This window comes from Glycine soja, chromosome 19, assembly GCF_004193775.1.
Source record: "Glycine soja cultivar W05 chromosome 19, ASM419377v2, whole genome shotgun sequence".
NCBI classification, from domain to species: Eukaryota; Viridiplantae; Streptophyta; class Magnoliopsida; order Fabales; family Fabaceae; genus Glycine; species Glycine soja.
Genome location: NC_041020.1, coordinates 35,583,176 through 35,605,752, shown reverse-complemented (window position 1 = coordinate 35,605,752; position 22,577 = coordinate 35,583,176). Strand labels below are relative to the sequence as shown.

At 30.7% G+C, this 22,577-nt stretch overlaps 1 pseudogene; it reads right to left on the bottom strand.

Annotated features, from left to right (window-relative positions):
• Positions 1-20,210: 20,210 nt before the first annotated feature.
• Positions 20,211-21,776, bottom strand: LOC114399211 (annotated as a pseudogene).
• Positions 21,777-22,577: the final 801 nt, after the last annotated feature.

Sequence of the window (22,577 nt, the reverse complement as noted above, 5' to 3'; positions counted from 1 at the left end):
TTTTAAAAAGAAGGTGTATAAATACCATGAATAAATATGGCATGAATTAACAAAGTAGGTGAATGACTAAAATCAAATCTGTATCAATGCTAACATATATTAGGCTGAATTGTATGAATTAAGAGTGCGTTAAATGTATTTTATTAATTAAAACTACTAATTTTATTATTGATTAAAACCGCCAATTAATATATCATTAATGTGAATATTAAAATGCCTTCCGCATATATAAAGATAATTAATTTCACTATTAATTTTAAATTAGTCTCCTTTAAAATAAAAATATTTTGGTTAAATTTTTTTCCATTCAGTTACTAATTTAAGTATATAATCCCTATTTATGCGGCAAAATAATATCTACCAAAATTCCTCCACCTACTTCCTTTATATATATAAGTAATGCAGCACTTATACAAGCACAATTAAGAGAAGAGGATGCGAAGAAAGATGAGAAGATAACACAAATAAAAAATATTTAAAATTAATTTTATTAAAAAAAATCATTTACTTGTACCCAAGATTCCGCTAAGGTTGAAATCATGTACTAATGCAGGGGAGAAATTGAAGGATTAGTAGAGTCTTTCATCTCTTTTATTTTGAAGACCAAACCTAGCTAAAAGGTTTTTATTAAAAAATAATCTCAATTGACTTGTAAGTAATGTAATATTTCTACAAACACAACTGAAAGAAGAACAAGATAGGAAGAGAGATGAAAAGATAACACAAATCAAGAAATTATTTAAAATAAAATTTATCAAAAAATATTTACCTATTTCAAAGATCTTGTTAAGGTTAAAACTGTGTACTAATGTAGGGGATAGATGGAGGAATTATGGGAGCCTTCATCTCTTTTATTTTGAAGATCAAACCTAGCATAAAAGATTTTTGTTAAAAAGGAAATAATACATACCATAACTATTATTTATGAGGTTATAGTGAAGCAGCATTAATTAACTTTTTCTTTACTCAATTTAAGGGAGGTATTGGATTAGGATTTCAAAGAATTTTAAAAGATTTATTTTTTTTTATAAAAAGTCTTCTAATATTTAATTAAGACTTTTAAGAATTTTTTAAGGAAAACAATAAAATTTGGTGATATTCAATTATGATTTTTTATAACTTATAAAAAGTCTTTTCGTATTAAAAAATATACAAATTTTGATGGATTATTTTTAAAAAGGATTTCAATAAATTTTATCAGACTTTTTAGTATAAAACATCTATAAAAAAAAATCTCACAAATCCTTAAGATTTTGTTAAACTTTTTCCTTTTTCTATTTTTTATGAGACTTTCTTTTATCTCATCATACATATTCTCTTCTCTTTTTAATATTCTTGAAGATGTGTGTCCATATATATTTCCCTTATTCTTTTGGAATAAAAATATCAAATATACTCATCCTCTCTGCACTTTTTTCTTTGTTTTCTAAATTAAATGAATGTTTGTCTTATGTGTTAAGAATAACTATATTTTTCTTATACTGACCATGTTCATCATTTGCTCGACACTATATCTTAGTAACTATTACTCTTAATTTCATCATCCATATAATTCAGTAACTCTTCTGCCAATTTTTTACCCTCACTAATGCATTCTAGTATATGCTTATTATTGTACCTCATTTAAACATGTCATTAGATTATCATGAAATAATTATAGTAATTAAAAAAATCAAAAAATTAACATATAATTTTAAATCTATTATTCAAATCCAGATGCTATTACAAGAAAGATTAGAATAGGATGACATAAAACTAAAATCAATATAACTATTAAAAGATTAAAAAAATTATATTGAATTTATTTATTTTAACCAAACATCATCATTTCTTATTATTTTTTTCACTAACTCTTGTAATTTTGAATATGTTTAAAAATTCACAGAATCCTTCTAAATCTTATAAATCTATAAAGTCCTCTCAAATCTCTTAAATTCTTATGATATAAATTCATTAAAATCTAAACTATCGTAAAAATCTTATAAATAAATTTGATAAGTCATAATATTCCTACATAATTTTTAAAATCAACAAGATTTTTTTATGTTAAAATATTCTTTTAAAATCCTAATCCAATACATCCCAAAGTTAAAAAATTGTGCATTGATATTCATTTAAGAAAAAACGGTGCAATCTCGAATAGAATATTAAAATAGTGTAGGAAATTAAAAAGGTGCATTACCTCACAATTTAATGGTTTTAATTATATTAGTGGTTACAACAAATTTATTTGTTTTTTTAAGTGAAACAAATTTATTTGTATGCATAATAGTTAATATAATTTAATTTTTAAAATTTCTAAAAAATCACTAAAGTATTGAAATATGCATATTTTTACTATATATACCTAAATTCTAAGTGATATTGAAAAGAGGAATCAAAAAGTTAGTAAGATAAAAAAAAAAGTAGATGAAGAAAGAAAATAACATATGTAATAGAAGAAGAAAAAGAAGAGGATAACAAAATAAATGAAGAATAAAAAACATATAAAAGAAAGTGAGAGTAGGAAAGGGATGAACTAATATTTTATTTCAAGTGTATCTACCGGAACATTTCAGTGCAAAAGTATATCAAATTTTTGACGAATATTGAAATGTTATAAAAATAAAACGTGAAACAAATTCTCAACAAATCAAGCAGCTAGACAATTTATTTGTATCCGCAGTCTATCAAGGAATGTTGCTCATAACTAAACAATATAGAATGAAATAATAATAATAATAATAATAATAATAATAATAATAATAATAATAATAATAATAATAAATCAAATAAAATATTATAGAAATAGCATATCAAGAAATATAAGTTGGAGACGTAAAGTTATATTTTTGTGCTTCAACTTTTTTTTATTCCTTGGCAAAAGATGATTTGTTGAACTTCATACTCTCATAACATCTTTGATTTAAATGCTTCACGCAGAAGTTGATACTATACCTATAAATCATTATGTGAATAAATATTCACACAACATGGGACAATACAAAGATAACAAACATGAGGGAGAAAAGAAAATTTTAAACCAACCGCTTGCTCTCAATACCAAAATAGCAAATATATCCATTATTGAAATGGTCAAAACAACAAATCAAATAACCTCAAAACAAAATGCATATAACAATGAAAAGTTAACATAAAGAGACAAAGAAAATCCCTTTGTTTTTTAGGGTAAAGATTGTGTATACAAAATGAAAATCAAATGAAAAAAATTTCAAATGTTATTAAAATAGAGAACATAGTAAAGAAAAAGAACTATAAATAATGAGCATGGAAGGAAATGAACATACCACAATGGGAGAAGAAGATTTATGCACACAAAAATAAATCAAATGAAAAAGATTCTAAATATTTTTAAAATAGAGAATATAGTAAAAAAAAAAGAACTACAATTAATGAGCATGAAAGGAAATGAAGTAATGAACATATCACATTGGGAGAAGAAAAAATGAAAAGCCTTGTTAATGCGATATTGAATAGAGAGGAATAAATATACACTATTACATAAAAACTTTTTAACGTTGGTTCTTTAGCGCATGTTACCACGATTCTGCAACCATCTTTGAAGTTACCATCGTGAAAACTAAACCTTTCCACAATGGTTTTTAAACTGTCTTAGAATGTTGGTTCCACATCGATTTTTATTAGCAATCGTCTTAGATTATTTTTTTTATTAAAAAAATGTTAAAAATGTCAGGATTCTAAGACGTTTTTTTTTTTTTGTAAAAAATGTTGTATAATTACTATAGGTCTCAAAATGTAGAACATGCAACCACAATGCAATCCTTAAAAGTGTTTATAATAGCGCACACACACATATTGTGAGATACATGTTGACAATATACACAAATAAGTAGTTACACCATATTCCTGAAAACCAATATAGATTTACTAGTTTAAAGATGAAACAATATTGAACTTACTCATTTATACCCGTAGATGTAAACTATTCATGCTAGCAATTAAGAATGACCAAAGTTTTTGAGTTAACATATAACAGAAAAATCAAACAATTGATATAAGGGAAGGAAAAAGAAAATATAAAGGGATGTTTGGTAACATAGAAAAACCAAAAATCTAAGTGCAATAGATCGATTTTCAAACACGGTGTTTTGCAACTACCTACATTTCTTAAAACTTGTTCTTGTAGAAACTAATTTTGAGTTAAAACTACTTCTTAAAATTATTTTAAAGTTAGTTTTCTATCTAATCCAACATTTCCTAGTCGTCTCTAATCCCTTTTATTCTCTCTATCTCTTCTTCAGTTAGTTGTAAGGGCTTGGGGTAGTTATTGGGTAACACATAATCGTAAACCAATGGTCTATAAGCATTCTAAGCTTCTTGACAAGAACTGGTTTCAAATAAACTTTAGTAAAAAATTTAGTTAAAACTAGTTACAATATAACTTGAATTTATATTACTAGTTTACCTTAAACTGTTTTAAACCAGTTTTGAAAGTGAAAAGTAGCCTCAAATGCTTGTAAACAATAGTACAAATCATTGAAGCTGTCAAATCAACCACATTTTAAATTCTAATGAGCATCATGAACTGAAGTACAAACTCTGCAACAATACAAAGGTATGAATCACTTAGACACTTACTATATCTTGAGAAACAACATTAACATGTCATCTAAAACTTGCCAATCAAATGTTTTGGATGTTATGGTTATGAATCAGTATACAACCTGCAGGCATAAGAAGATAGACAAAATATAAAATAAAACCACTTGGTATATTAAATGCATTTGACAAATCACAATCCCCATACTGAGATTTATTTTAAATGACTCACCATATATAGGATCATAAAGCCGAAGCAACAATTTTACAAGTGTTGTTTTCCCTCCACCAGAAGGACCCATAATTACAACTATCTCTCCAATTCTAATGTGAAGATTTAATGCATTTAAAACAAGTGGCATGTCATCGATGTACCCAAAGGAAACATCACAGAATTTCAGGTCCCCTGTAACATGGTCTAAATCAACAACATCTGGTTTCTCAACCACCTAGGAAAAAATGATATATTATTGCAGTGCAACATATTATTACCTCAATTGAATTTGTTTAAAAAACAGAACAATGGATACCGTGTGCTTAAGAACCATTTTGCATTTTCTTATTATCATAATTTCATCAATATCAAACAAAGTTCTCCATATAATTTAAAAGCATACATCACAAAAAAAAGAAAATTAAATGTGTTCAGATCACATGTAATGCATTTACCTTATTTTTTAACATGCTCTTAGCAAGTAAGTGTTCAACAACTGCTTCTCCCCGCCTCTATTCATGGTAAGGTTTCCCTACATCCTGTGTGTTATTGCTAGTTCTAAACAACAAACTTTTGAGCTATGCATAGAAGCAGTGACTGTATGACACTACTTTTGTTGCTATACTAACTAGCTCATTCCTTCTTCATGACAACACAATGTTATATCAAGATACACCACAGTTTCATCTTCCATGAACTTATGCATAAAGATCAAATTTAAAGGAGTTTGTCTCCACTTACAGTATGCACATAATTATTAAGCATAGTATAACCATCGCCTACATATTATATGTAGTTGAAGTATAATAAACATCTACTAACTGTGAGCTATAAGAGTAACTTGCGACATCACTTGGTTTGACTTTGACAATTTCAAATTTAAGAGGAGAATGTTTATCATTTAAGATAATTAATATCTTGCCAACATTCAGTCTCATATACTTTAGAATGTAGATACAAAATGGAATCAATAACCCAATCACAATCAAACAATCCAGAGCTACAAACACGACTATCAAGTCAAACAAACTCTCCCTAAAAACACGAACAATTAACTTTTCCCTCATGTTCTAAACTAATATTAGTATCTTCACTTAAAAACATCAATATTATTTCTCAGTTACACCTACCAACCATTAAAGCAAAGCAAAGCAAAGTTGAGTACTGACCAGACACTAGTTTGGGTGGATCTTGCTTAGAATCGTGTGCATAAACATATCTCTGGCCCTTATACCAAACCAATTGAGATGATTTGGGGGCAAATGTTCCACCTGATGACACAAGCATCATACTCAAATGACAATCACACAATTCATATAACCTTTCTATTCAATAAAATGAAAAATAAAACCAAAATTAAAAAAAATGGATTTAAGCTTGACATGAAAATCAACAAACACTTTTTAAATTATATCAAGTAAACACGTCAATGAGTTGTTCAAGCTAAACAAATGTAATGTTTATTTTGAAATCTGATAGTTTTATAACATAATGGGTTGTGGTTTCTTTGCCTGGTTCTCATTGTGGTTAACACCAATATGACATTTTTGGATGTTGTCTCCACCAAACAACATTGCCAATCGTTGCTGATGTAGCTTCCAGTGCAAGTCCTGGTTTATAGAACTCAAAGACTCAATGGAAGAGGCAAGGCCACTATGAACGTTCAGAGAAATCATACCTTGGATTGCACCATTGTAAGAAAAGGGTTATTATTGATAACAACAAAAGAATGTGATAGGGTAGTTCCAGGGGAAGGGTCAAGGTTGAAACATGAAGAAGCATTAGAAGTGTCTCCAAAAGAGAAGAAATGGTTGTAAGTGGTTGGAGGATGATGATGGTGAAGCCTAGGGAAGGGTAACCCTCCAAGGTGAAAGTTCATGGAAAGAGAAAGAGAATGAAGGAATTTGAGGCCACCAAGTTCTAAAAAAGAGGAGCCAGAGTCTTTGGAATCACATGAGAGCCTTGATGACTTCACCTTTTTATTCTTTCTGCATCCACCGCCAATAGGGACATTGTGAAAAGCCCTACCTTTTGTCCAATATCTCTTACATGTCATGCAAAAATGATTGGCTGTGTGAGGCTGTAGTTGTTGTAGTAGCAGGGTTTGGTGTTAGGTGAGTCACTATAACTTTGAGTCTTTTGGTATTTTGTTGTGGCAGGCTTTGGAGGTGGTGTGTCATTGGGTGACATCTTTTATGAGAGGAAAAATTGGTGAGAGAGGAGAAAGAAAGTTAAGTTTTTTTGCCCTTGTGAGGTGAGAAACTTAGCTAGTTTCTTCAGTTTTCAGTTTCCTTTTAGAAAGGCAAAGATACTCACCAATTGAGTGATTCTATGCATGAGGAAAACAAGTAGAAGGAAGGAAAGGAAGGGAGGGTCTTGTGTGTCTTTGATGGGCACTTGTGATCCTCATCAAATAGGCTGATTGGGAATTTGAAAAATGATGTATGATGTAAGGTAATTGGTTTTTTTTCATATCCAATGGAATAAAGAAACATGTGTCTCTATACACATAATTGTATGGTGTAGAGAGAGACAAAAGAGTACAAATGTCACTAGAATAAATAGTTGGTAGTGTAAGATATATATACTAGAGATATGGAGAGAAAGGCATGGGGAGAAGGGGGAAGATGATCCTAAATAGTTATGTTAGTATGAGTGTTCCACTACTATAGTATACTAGAACAAGACTTAAAACAAGTCCTTTTAAAAAGGTTATTATATAATGATGGAAGACATGTATTGGGATAATAGAAACCAAACACATTGATCCTTTATTGCTTACTATCCATCAACCTTTGCTCACTCAGTGTAATCAAGTAACAAAGATAAGAACTCCTTTTAATGACCTTTTTCTTGCCCACATAAATTTTAAGACCATACCCAGAACCAATCGATTAAAGGATCATATGTTCAAATAATTTTAGAATACAGTTCCTCAAAATTCATCTTATCAACGTTGCTTCTCATTGAATTAACCAAAAACTGCAATCAAATGAGTAATGCGGGTGAAAATAAAGACAAAGACTAATACCACTGAGCCACACATCTTCAGAGGACAATAACGTGTAAGAAAATCCACATAAAATGTAATAATATGAACAAAACATAAATTAGGAACATAATATCATGGACTTGGAACACAAATACTGATACAGAGAATTGAACAGTTATTCAGTAGCATATCACCACAAATTGAAGTAAAGAATAGGATAATAGGACAATAAAATAAATTGACATATAATCAAATGAATTTGTTGTTTAATGAAACAACATTGTTGGTTGTTGATTAGAAAATAAACATAAATCCCAAGAGGCTATATTCTCATAGTCAAAAGACAAAACCTCTATATAGAATTATCGAAAACTAATATAAGTGGCAATGCGTTGCTATCGACTCACAAAAATGAGGCACAAAATCATAATTCAAACACAAATAACAAGTAGCATAAAATTCAAGCGTTTACATTCAATTCAAGGCATTAAACACCACCGGATAAATATTTTTCTCAGCTTTTCAAACAGGGAGCATAAGTAACTCTACACTCTTTAACCAATGCAATGAGGACTATTAATGCCTGCAAATTTGAGACGACAACGAGAAGGCCTTATCTCACTATATGGATTCCATGACATCATTCAACTTGGGGAAAAACTTGAGAGGGTAAGAAAAAACCATGACAAGCCAACACTTTCCATAAAATTAATCTTCAATTGTAAAATCCTATTCATCTAAGATATAAGTTACAAATATCATTTTTATACGAGAGGCTAATATAATAGAACCTTAAGCCCCAAAAATGTTGGATCTTTTCTCTTTTGGGTCATAAAGATCTCAAGGCTAATAGGACATCAAACAATGCTATGATGTTCCGGCAATAAAAACAGAACAAAGCGTAATGAATGTCTTGCATCACTTGCATGCAAACCAGTTTGCTGCTCCTTGACTTTTCATAACAGAAAAAGAATAATGAAACAATAAAGAATATAAAGCACTTTTAGTTCTTAATTGAAGAATCAAGACTACACTAAGTGACAGATAGCATACATTCTACAATTTAAAGATTCCTTATTTTCTCTACAAAATAGTGAAATACATGTCATCTAATAAGAAAAAAACTGAGTTTAGGATGATGATCCATCATAGCTAAGTTTGCATTTCTACTAAAAGTATAAGCTCAGAATGCAATAACTAGTAAGTAAGGAATTAGTAAAAAATGTATCCACAAACAACCCAAATAATATATAATAAAGATGATAGTTTTTCCCTACATCTCCATAAAAGATAAGAGATTATTAAAATATTAGATGCCTTCTATAGTTCTTACCACCAGAAGCTACCGATCCACGATAACATAAAATGCTCTAAACAAAATATTAACCAAGGTAAATATTTTAATTCTGATCATTGGCACACATGGAAATATAATAGCTCAATAGGAGAGTGTTCACAAGGTATAGACAACTTCTACATATGCGCAAACAAACAGTTATCTAAGCATATATAAAAACCTTGAACTTGCTCAAACATACAGTTAAGCTTGCATAGGTCACTCCAAGATCCATAGACTTAGCAGACAAAAATAGAAAGTTGAAATTCCAACTAATAAAAACAAAGGATTTTCTTTAAGAGAAATGCCTAATAATTGAAAGTTGAAACCAAAGCAGTAATAGTAGATTTTAAATCATAAAATTGGTGAGTAAGACCATGAATTTGGAAATCAACAAGCGTGTGGCTCATATGGTCACAACACCTGAAAAAAGAAGAAGAAGAGAAGATACATATAACAATGGACTGGTTGATGCATAATAAGAAATAGTAATTATAAAAAAAAAACACATATAACAATTAATAATAAAGCATATTTATTCTCTAAATTGAACCTAATTAATTGTAGTCATAGGCCTAGTTTGGTCTTTAAATCCGTTGTCTAAGTCACACATGTTTTGGTGTAATCTGTCAAACGAGTGTGTAGAACTTGATCCAATGGTAACTCCATTTCAAAAGAAATTTATTTTGTATAAATAAAATACTAGAAATAGATTACTCATTATTCACAAGGTATAGTTTACATACATGTCTACATTATATAAGACATCCCCAACTAAAGAGAGACAAAAAAAACTCAATTGCAAAAGAGAAGAAAATGCTACAACACTTGGGTAAACGAAATTAAATCATCAATAAATAGTTTCAATGACTTGCAAGTGTTAAAGATCAGGGAAGCTGTTATAAGATTTAGCAAAAGCAACACCGTTGGGATGACGTGTCATACCAATGAGAGTGTGCAATTGTTAGACACTTCAAATGAATGAGAATCCAAAATTTTGTTCAATCACACTAAATTTTTGGAATGTGAAGAATGGAGGTTGAGATGACTAGACAAATACACCCTCAATAAATAAATAAATGAATAAATAAAGAATAAACTCTATTCTAATCTCATGGTGATGTTTCCTTTACTGTACAAACACTTGAGAAGATGTCATTCCCAATAGCCCTTTTTAACTTACCCTCCCACTAGTATTAAAGACTAGTGAGTGAAGTGTTCCAAAACAAGGAACAGTGGCTAAAAGTCATGGTGGGTTCTTTGTGCCTTGTTTGTACTGGTGTATGAATCATCTTACAGGCGATTTAACAATATAAGAGAAGGTCATGTTCTATACATGGGATGGTCGTTGTTGTAATTTGTTCCTAACAAGTTTTGTGTGACAAATATTCTATGGTTGTTACATGAAGGAAGCATTGTTTGTAGGTAGTGGGTTAGGATCACGTGATGGATGAAAGCAAGGTTGGGAAGTTTTTATCGCTAGTAGTTAAAGGAAGCACAAATAGGTTGGCCAATAACAGAGTAAGATTGGAGCAAAGCAATAATGCAATAACGTGTCATACTTTCTTTCTGGTGAAGGTGGGTGACGAGCTGTTTGGTGCATATGTGTGCGGCATACTTTATGTCTGATAAAATTAATGGAAAGTGAGTTGAAAGTTGAAAAATCAATTTATTAAATTATAAGTATTTGATAAAATTAATCGTTGGAGTAATTGAAAAGTGTAAAATAACAAAAATAATAAAATCATGATTTATTTAAAAAGGATAAATAGAAAATTAGATAAATATATAAAAGATAAAAATGAAAAAAATATAAAAAATTAGAAGCTAACGTTTTAAAAATGCTACTTCAAGTGGTATTTAAAAAAACGCTAAAAGCTATTAATTTTTCTTACCGAATAGTCAAACAAGATTTTCAACTAATAAAAAAAAATTGAACTTAAATGTCTTAGCGAACATAATTTTTGCCTTTGCATGAGTGGTTCACAAATTTGGAAGGAGGACATGGAAAAACTTTTAAAGAGAAAAAGAGAGATTGAAATGCAGAATTTGTTTATTAATGTCTATTGGACTTAACTTTGGAGTATTGTTTTATTTTGCATTGAACCAATCATTTGTACCGGCGATGTATAAGTTTTGACTCACCTTGTGCTTTAAACTAGTCTATTGTTTATATAATAAAATCTTATCTATTATCTATCTTCTACTATCTATATAAAAAAATTAGGCTATGAAAATTACATAAACCAACATTTTCTTATTGTCTAACATTGTCATTTTTGTGTGGATATTTTGGTCTTTTAAGTTGTTTTAATTTTTACCTTTTCTTTTTCCTTCTTTCTTTATCACATGTCATTTCCTCACACTACTACAAAAATGACCTTCAACAACATTGGTTTAATGACGGTTGTATGAAAACCAATGTAAAAAATGTGATGACATTTTTGTAATTAATTGCAACTTGTTAATGATGGTTATCACAAAACCATCGTTGAAACCGCATTTTAACATTAGTTTCTTCAAAAATCAATGTTGAAAGCAAGAGTTTTAACATCAGTTTTCAACAATCGTCTTTGAAAGAGATGAGTTTTTGAATGATTGCACTCTTAGATCACTCCCTCTCTCTTGCGTCCTCTCATTACTTCTCTCTTGCACCCTAATCACTCTCCTTTCGTCGTTGTTGTTACAGTCATCTCTCACGCTCTCCTTCTATCCATTGTCACCGTCAAAGTTGTCTCCTACATCACCAATGTTTCCACTCGAAGCTCTCTCACTATCTGCGAAGGTAAGAACACCGTCAAACCCTCTTTTTGTTTTTCTCTCGAATCTCTATACCTCACTCGTATGCCCCTTCTTAATTGAGTCATTGTCTTTGAGGAAGGTAAAAACCCTCATTGTAGTCGACGATTCGGCTGGCGGAGCGGTGAGCGGAGGCTCTGTGCATGTAACACTCCGTGAGGAAGCCTTGAGGGGCACCACAATGGCCCTCGAGGATTTTGGAGAAGTGACAAATGGCTTCAGAGTGGAGATTGATGTCCAGGCTAGACGATGACACGATGATGAAGGAGGAGCTTTATGTGGGCGAGGAGTAGGGTGATAGCTTCGAACTCCAAGCTTGAGGTGTCACGCTTTCCAATGGCCAACACACACTTCGAAAGTTGTTGTCGGACTAGCGCACACTGTAGTGATGGAAGACGGTGATGACTAGGCGTTTGCTGGTTTGGTGATCCAACATCTCCAATGGCCATGTTTAATTGTGTTGTTTTTTTTTCTTTTCCTACCAGGTGAGAAAGTGAAGAGAAGCAGAGAGATCTTGGAGTATCAATTATTAATGGTTGTCAAAGTTTATATTGTGTACGCACTTTTCAACCTTTATTGTTTTCACTAATCATTCATTCTTTGCGTGATGTTCATTTTAAAGAACAATTCAAGAATTTGATGAGTGAGATATATGAATTTTTTTATGCAAATAGATTTACAAATTAATTATAAAGTTACAAAAGACTACAACACTAACTTCAATAGTTCAACCATCTTGTGTTTTATAGGATATCTAATGGTAAATGACAACCTTAATGCTCCTAATAATATTGCAATTATACTTTTGTGATAAGCACTTCTCCTTTCTTTTGTATTATTCCCAATAATGTGGCTCCTTAATTTCCCATTTTCATTTTAATCTCAATTGAATTACTCAGAAAGTTTCTACAAGCTTAATGTACAAAGTGAAATTTTTATCATTACTTTGATAGGTACTACACAGTGCATGGGCATGTAGAAAGACTAGCAAAGGCAATGGTTAAAGGGGTTAACTATATAAAGGTGTTACGACTAAACTATGGCAGGCATGTGCTTAGGAGTTCTAATCCAATTCATTCATCCCCTTTTTTTCTTTGCATAAAATTGAAGCATTGTTTTTAAAGTATAACTCAAAACCATTAATGTTCTTGCTATCTGATTTAAGCATTATGTTAGCCCATGCTCCTTCATTGTGACCATAAATGTTTTTCAAGAAGTTTCCACCTTGTATTAGCTAATCAAGGAATAAATTTTAAAAAATGTAATGTAGATATATTTTTCAGTTTCTGTTATTAACTTATTATTTTCAATATTATGGTGCAACAAGTAGAGGCTTGAATCAACAAAGAACGGGAGTAATTCTCAGGACCCTTGAGATTATTATAGTCAAACAAGGAATAATTCATCTTGAGGTGCATGTTCAAAACTAGAATAGTTCATTTTCAACCTACTTTCATGTACCAACTATTAAAGCGCATGCATCTCACTATAAGTTGACAGACATTTAGGATAAATAGTTATTGTCAAGAGTTATTTAAATTGCCTTGTAAATGCAAACAACATGCAAGTGGGGCTGTGACTTACCTTTTCTAGTGTGATTTTTCAGGTTTCAAGAATCAAAACTATGTACTCTTTCTTCTTAGAGTTTTTAGAAGTACACTTGATCACTACCAAATTCCAGCTATAAGTAAGCTTTTTGGGAAAGCTTTAGTGCTAAAGCCTGAAAGAGGAATGTTCTACTTTTACCAAGAGTCATTTGGAACTTGCAGTTATTATTTTCAAATCTCATTTTACCAGGCTAGCATCGGTGCCTTCACCACCACGACCTTCAAATTGTCATCGAAGACGCTCAAGGCCTGGGACGAGGTCATCACCAACCTCACCCCCGCCGCACCATAGCCTCGGGAGAAGCCGCAATAGAAGCAAGATGAATCTCAGGTGGAAAAGGATCCTTTTGCAATGAGTGATGAAATTAACAAACAACAAGAGCTTGTTGAAGGTTTCAAGAAAACAAAGGATCCTTCTAGTACTGATTTAACCTCAGCTTTGGAGGGGCTTTATGTGACCACATTGCCCCCTCTTAAGGTTACTCAATCCACGCAAATAAATGTGGAGGGTTTTGAAAGGAACTACAATGGAGTTGAGTTTGGGCATGAGCAAGCTTCTATAGGAGAAGCTTTTGAAGGTTTCAATGATGCTTGGGGTGGTGGACTTGATCCTTTTGAGTTTGTGGGTCCTTTTCCTTTTTGTTGGTGAGGTGAGTTGTTTTCTGCTAGTGGCATGGGATGGGCTGTTTTCTGTTGGATAAGGGGAAGAAGGAGAAGGGGTTGGACAACACGGTGGTGGTGATCGGCGATGATGGCAGCATGGTGGTGGTGGTTTCTGTTGGAGAATAAGAGGAAGAAGGGGAGAAGAGGAGAAGGGAAAGAAGATGATGATGTGGCAAGGACATGGTGGTGATAAGGCTTGATGACGTGACCCTTTGTCTGTCACGTCATCACTTAACGGAATGAGACTAACGACAAATACTAAATTGAAACATCAAAATTTTTCAAGTACTTAGTTGAAGAAAATGAATGTTAGATAGTAATCTGAAAACGACCAATTTTCCAAGTATGAAAAACTTAATTAAGCCATTTAAGTATTATTTAAATTTTTAAATAGTAATTAATTTATATTTTAAAAAAACACTTTTAGGGGCTATAGAGCTGAATTTGAGTGATTAGTTTTTTATTTTTTTCCATTATTTTGAAGTTTATATTTCACTTTATTAGCTATATAGTGATCTATTTGACTTTAAAATACTTATATAGATATTTTTGGCCTTTTTAATTATTGATCATGAATCTTACAATTTATGCTTTTAAAAATATACTTGTTGTTGCTGATTCACCATATGAATCCCAATTTGACAACCTTGCTACTACCACTAGCAAACTTGTTTATATCTAAAATTTAAAATAGATTTAAATATAGCACATTGATCTCTAGAGAGGATAATGCAATTTTAAAATAAACAGGAAGACATTTTAATTTAAGCATCTCTCAAGGGAGTGAAGTGTATTTTACTCATTTTTATTATTTAAAGTATAAACCCTTCTTTGGGATAAAGTGATATTGCTACGAATATTTCTCATAAGTAAACCGGCTTGTATCCTTTAATATATTGTTAAATATTAGATTTCAATAGTTGAATTATCAGAAGTAGTGATAAAAGCTAAGTTACAAAAAAAATTGAGAAAACTTTATCCACTAATATTTCAGTTGGTTAAAAAAAGTTCACGAGGCTCCCACCTAGATGTATGTAGCCTTAGCCCTATAAGTAGAGAGCCTAATTTTAGGATTTGAGCTTGTGACCTCCAGGTCACCCTTGCACTAGGAATCACCCTCTAGTAAAAATGTCAAATACTGATTTTAATTTATACATATCATATACTTATATTTAACTATTAAGTTATGCTCAAACTAACCGCAATTAGAGTTTGGCATCATATTAGACTTTGAGTTTTTAAAGTTAATGTGATTTTTGTTATATGTAAATTTGTTATCATATGGAAATCGTTATCTGATTGACAAGGACACACTAATTAAGATCAAAATTACCGATATGCTTCTTAACTAATTCTTTTTTCCTCCAGTCCCCCCCTCATTATGATATATTTTTTGATTGCTACGTATAATGGGTGACTAGACAAACTCCAAACACATATATGACTTCATTTGTTTCCAAAATAATTTGATTTTCCCCTATCTAGTTTGCAATGGCATCTTTGATTCTTTAAATGTTGTATTTTACATCAAATAGAAGTTATTTTTTGTGGCTATGTAGCACATTCTTTGAAAAGTGGAAAAGTGGATCTGCTGCAATGTTGCCAAAACTAGAAAAGGCAAGGAAAATTAGGGCTTCAATGGATTTATAGGCGCAAGGTCTTCCAGCTGCATCAAAAGAACATGAGGTATATGACTAAAACTTGCCCCCCTCTCCATTTCCCATGCACATCTACCGAACTTCTTGTTATCATCTACCTAGTAGATTGTAAAACTTAATAAAGAAGAAAGTAATTTTAATTTCCATGTGTAATACAAGTTCTTAATCTGATGTAAAGCGACCCGTGTTAGTCTCAAAGATTGAAGAATATGGAATGGTATTCTTAGTTTTGATAATACATGCATCATGCATGGGTTATATGTACATACATTACTAGAAAATAGACTTTTAACATTGATTGTTTTTTACTTTCAACATCGGTTAAAAACTGATGTTGAAACTACTGATGTTAACATTATCAATATTAACATCGGTTTAAAAAAAAACAATGTTAACATATACTACACATTAATTTTTACGAAAATCAATGTCGTATATTGAGAAATATAAAAAAAAAGCAAAAATTGCAAAAACAACATCGATCCTAAAAAAATCGATGTTGAATTGTGTATTCTGAAGCACTTTGTACATCGATTCTGAAAAAACCTATTTAAAAAGGTGTCTTTACAACATTAGTTTTGAATGTGTTTACGACATCGGTTTTGGCAAAAATCGATATAGAAAGTGTCCTTACAACATAGGTTTTGCCAAAATGTCACTTTTTACATCGATTTTAGATCAAATGATGTTATTTTTTGCAAATTTTTTTAATATTTTGTCTGATTTTATAATGAACCAACCTGAACTAATTTATAAAAAATATATTAATTTTAAATTAAAATATTTAAAAATATTATTTCTATTACGATATCACATTACTTATGATCTCATTATTAATCTAGGAACAGATTTAAATGATAATTATAAAACTATAAGATATAAATATTATTCAACTTACTCAAATATATTATCAAACTATAAGAAATAAATGTAGGAGACTTTGAAGTAAAGACTCATAGATTTGGAATTTCAGATCTTAGTGAAATTGTCAAGATCCCAAATATTAATTTCAACGCATTTCCTACGGATAAAATACTTATTTATTATTTCTCATCTCAACATATTTATAGATAAATTATATGTTAGTGAGGCCCATAGCTAGCCATCCAATTATATGTCATGTCCTCCCTCTAAAATATTAAATGTCTAATTATTTATTTTAATTTAAAGGAGACATTCTTATAAAAAAAACGAAACAAAATATAAACATACGTATAATGAAATAATAATTTATCTATAAATAGATATAAAATGTTAAGATAAAGGGTAAGGGTATTAATAATTAAAACCCAATTAATAAAAAATAATAATTATTACTTTTGAAACGGTGAAAGTGTCGAGCTTTTAAGAAAACTCATATTGAACAGTGACTATAGAGAAACTACAATGTATAATGTGCAGTGGTGAACCTTCAAAAGATGCTGGAAATTAAGAATGAACAAGAAAGCACTTAATTCAATGTTAATAATTAGTGCACATTACAAGGCAATCACATAAAAAACAGTCATATCTATAATTGAAATAGACAAGCAAATGAGGCATAACCAACGCATAGGTCAGTACCTACTAGAATTAAACAAAAGTAAATTAATCATGATTCATGCATAGGTGATGCAAACAACCTATATATAGTTTATAAGGGACATATATAGTAAGAATAGTTCTCATTTTAAGAATGTAAGAAACATAAATCTAGGTCATACAATGATATAAGAATGGTATATGGTTAAAATTAAAACAGGCTTGGGTCATCCTTCTCCTTGAGTTAACTTTTGGATTAAATTAAGTCTAATTTATTTCTAATGATTGTATTATTCATTATTCAAGAACTGTTTTTAATGAAACTTTACATTTTTACTAAATAATCTAGGTGTAATGTAAAGTTCAAGAGCTTGCTAGTTGTGCCACATGAGTTGCAGGCCACGCCAGGTGATATAACACAAATACTAATGTAGTTGGGGGTTAAATCTTGTGCTCAATTTTACCCGATCTCCTTTCTTCCATCTGCCTCAATTTTACTTTTATTTTATGTTTTCATTTTTAATTATACAGTAAACAACAAATGAAATGATTGTTATAAAGTTTACTTTCTAATATAGTTTTTTGAAAAATCATCTTCAAATTCTTTTTTTACATTTTTTTAAAATAAAAAACATTTTAAGACGATTTCTATGAAATTCAATGTAAAAGAAAAGGTTGACTTTTCACGACGACAAATTCAAAAACGGTTCAAAATCATCGTGAAAATATCAAATAACAGTCTTTAAAAGTCTTATTTTTAGCAATGTTATCTCCTCCAAAAACAAAACTTATGTCCACTCTCTTCCTTTTTTTTCTTTTTTTTAAAAGTAAACTCTCTCTTTTCTCTCTCACTTTTTTTATTTTTTTTACAAGGTTTAATTATCTATTTAGTTTTTATAATTTTCAAACTTATTATTTTTAGTCCTTATAATTAATAAGTGGATTTTTTAGTTCCTAAAGTTTAATAAGTGAATTTTTTAATCCCTGACATTTATATTTTAATTTTCGAAAGGTTCCTGCAGTTAAATTTTTTTAACTCTATTAGTTAAAGAATTTTAACGGTAGAAATATTTTGGAAATTAAAATATAAATTTCAGAAACTAAAAGATCAACTTATTAACTATAAGGACTAAAAAGAATAAGTTTAGTACCTATAGATACTAAATAGATAATTAAACTTTTTTTATAAAAACTTGTGCACAATATTGTTCTCTCTCTTCCGTCCAACTTCCTCCCTTTTTTTATTTCTTTTTCTTTTATTTTATAAAAACTTACACACAATTGGTTTGAATGGGAGATACTATTGGGGGGAATTTCAAGAAGGAAATAAATACTTTGAACATAAAGGAGAATGAAAAAGATTCTTGGTGTTGGAAGTCAAATGGGCAAGGTCAATATACTGTTAGCGATACCTACAAAATTCTACATCACAGAGGAGTAACTGAATATGAGGGGATGATTCAGGTCTGTTCAATGGGTTGCGGAAACTGGCGGCACCATCTAATATAGCAACGTTTGGTTGGAAGTTGATCTTGAACAGAATCCAGACGAGATCAAATCTCAAAAAGAGGAATGTGGTTCTGCCTGGTGATCAATATTTGTGCCCTTTGTGTTCGCTGGAGGAGGAAACAGTTCAACACCTATTCTTTGAATGCAATTTTGCTCGGGCAATATGGGCCAAATGCTATAAATGGGAAGGTGTCGTGATGGTTCAACCTCAGCATTCAGGGGCTACAACTACATTTTTTGTAACATGAGGTGTAGAAGCTTAACAATAAAGCAAGATAGACGTGGAAAGCAACCTGGCTAGCAGTGGTATGGAATTCCAGGCTGCATGGTTCGTGTGGGTAACAAATTCAATTCTCTGTTTGGAGGAAAGCCACAAATAAAGTTGGTACTGTGGCAAACATTTTTATACTCCTTCCCTTATAATAATATCATTTTTAGAAATCTATTTGTTTTTGTTTATAAGATCTTTTAATTTTTAGATTATTAATTTTTTTTCTATATATTCTTACTTAATTATTTTTTTCTTTAAACATTAATAAAAAATAATTAAATAAATAGAAGGATAAGAAAAAAATAATTTTAAAATAATAATATAAATAATTGATATATTTAATGTAATTAATTAAATTAATTATTTTTTAAGAAACATAAATTAATTAAAAATATCTTATAATTAAAGATAGAGATACTATGGATATATAGTGATTGTGGTGAGCATCTTTTGGGATGGGAATTCACATATTTAGTTTGAGATTTATATAGGTTTAATTGTAAAAATATTCTTCCTATTTATCCTAACTCACTAAATTGGTCCTCTTTAATTTAATTTACCAATCTAATTCCTATTTTTTTTTTCAATATGACTATTTAAGTCCTCAATCCTAAAATTGGACGTTGATCATTAATGGGTAACATTGACTGTCACGTGTGTCATAATTCTATTAGACGATAAAATGGTGTATAGAAATTAGCGTCTAATAGAATTATAACACGTGACAGTCAATGTTACCCATCAACAATCAACTCTCAATAGGGATTATGACATGTGACAGACAATGTTATCTAATAACAATCAACATCTAATTTCGGGATTGAAAACACAAATAGTCAAATGAAAAATAAAAATAAAATACTAAATTGGTAAATTAAATTACAGTATAAACTCTTTAAATTAATACTCGATAAATTAATAAACTCTCTAAAATAATAATTTTGTCCAATCCCGACTTGGGCCAATGTAAAAAATTGAAAAACTCGATAAAATAATAATTTTTCGTGAGATCCCTTTATAATTTTCGGTCCCAAGAAAATCATAAATTAATAATTCATAGAAACTGAAAAAAAAAATATATTACACTCTATTGAAATATGATTCAATAGTTGTCTGTTTTTCTTTAAAGCTCAAGTCTATTTGGAGTTCATCTCTAACTTTTCTTATTGCATCCAATAGCTCAGGTGTTGTATTTTTGTATTGTATCATAAAGTTGTGAAGAGTGTTCGACGCCATAAGTGCTTCCTTTCGCGTAACAGGCTCCAAAGATACTGTATCATCTTCGCCGTCATCCTCTACATTGTTCTCAATGATAGTACTCACAATATCTTCTAAACTCTGAACCTCCGAACATGCTTCATTTTCACCTGGGTAGTTCATTAGATTGTCGATATCCATCTTATTACGATAGCCACATTGATTGACCATAGTCTTGAGATCTAGAGTTTCTTCATCAAAAGTGGATTCATCCAAATTTCTTGCAACGTAACTAGCTGAACGAATTTTACAGTGTCGAAAGCAATTTGCTATTGTTTCTTTTCGAACATCAATCGTTCAAGCTGGGATTGCCAAATTGATAACATCAAGGACATTTATCTTCCCTGGATCAGATTGTCCCACCTCATAACCTTCCAATATTTTGCAGTAAAACCTTCTACGGTAATGCATCTTGAAAGTTCTTATTATCCCAGTATCGCAAGGTTGAATCTTTGATATCATGTTGGGTGGCAAGAAGAACAACTCAACGTTTCTTAGCCCTTCAATATTTCTTGGATGTGTTGGACAATTATCCACCACAAGTAGAACTCTTCTACCATGCATCATTTGGTCAAATGAACGAACATATTCATCAAAAAGCACACTAGTCATCCATGCTTTTTTGTTAGCTCGATACTGACAATCCAAGCTATTCATGTTGACATTCATGAAGCAACGAGGCTTTGCATATTTCCCAATAATCCATAGAGGGATTTTTTCAGAGCCATCTCCATTGCAACAAATAACTACCGTCAGTCTTTCTTTATCTTATTTTCTTCCTTCAAGTTGTTTTGTTGCCAGTGAATGATCAGCTTGTAGCCTATAAAACAACCCAGTTTCATCCATATTGAAAACATCTTTCATAGGGAACTGATCAATTTTCTCCCGAATCGATACCAATTTCTGTTTCATGTCTTGTACATCAACATACCCACTCTTGCCAAAATGACGAAATGACTTTATGCCATGTCGGTGCTTGAATTTCTCAAGCCATCCTATAGAGAAGTTAAAATCTGAATCATCATGAGGGTACATAAGTTTCATTGTATCTCTTGCCTTCTGTATAATTAATTCTCCTGTGATATTCACACGTTCTTGATGCTGGAGAAACCACTGATAAACAACCTTCTCCATGTCAGGATATTTTGTTGGTTTATGTCTTTTGATCTCTGCTCTTCCCTTTTCTATTTCAGCGGAGAGATAGTCATCTGACCGCTTAAGTGTGTTTGATATTGTTCCTTGACTAACTTTCAACTCAAATTTTCCCTCAAGCCATCTCTGCAAGTCTTTTTGTGTGCTTGCAGGATTATCTCTCTTGTACTCACAAAACTCCTTACGTATTTGATCTGACATAGTTGATTTTGCAACACCTTTTAGATGAGAAGCCATCTAGTGAGATATGTTTTGAATACTCTAACACATTCATGTAATTTATATATGCCAAACTTGCTTGAGAATACATTGAACACATTTGTTCCTCTTATTTACATATACTGTACTTCAAAAGTCATTATTGATTTCCAATGCATATGAACACACTAGTTACTAATTTACGTTGGGTCCTAAGATTCGCTGCAACGTAATTCTAAGAGGCATAAACTAATTTGTCTTTTTATTTGGTTTTTACAGTATAATTACTTAAAAACTCTTTAAATTAATAATTATTAATTTATCGATAAATTAATAACTCTTTAAATTAATAAATTTTTTCAGTCCTGACATTATTAATGTATAGAGTTCTAACTGTACAGGATGACCGATTTAATGAATTAACATAAAAAGGAGGACCATTTTTATAATTAAGCCATTTATATACGAGGGGACTGAGTTACCATCAGAATGGGATCCCGCGTGATTTTCTTTATGTTTTATAACTTGGTGGCTTCATGATATATTCCAAGGGTGCCTCTTCTTAGATTGATATATATAAAAATAAATAAAAAATATGAATAAAACTGTTAAGGAAAGGAAAAGAGACATTAATGATGGTAGAGTTCAAAAGTCGCGAAATTTCTCTCCCTATTGACAAAAAATAAATATGGAGTTTGTGCCTTAGTGGACAACGCGAAACATGTGAAATGGAATAGTATAAAAGTGGAAGTCAAGTCAAGTCAAATTGTAAAATTTTCTAGTTCTTTCCTAATGAAATAAAATTGATCGCGATTCCCTTAAAATAACATTACTGTTTTC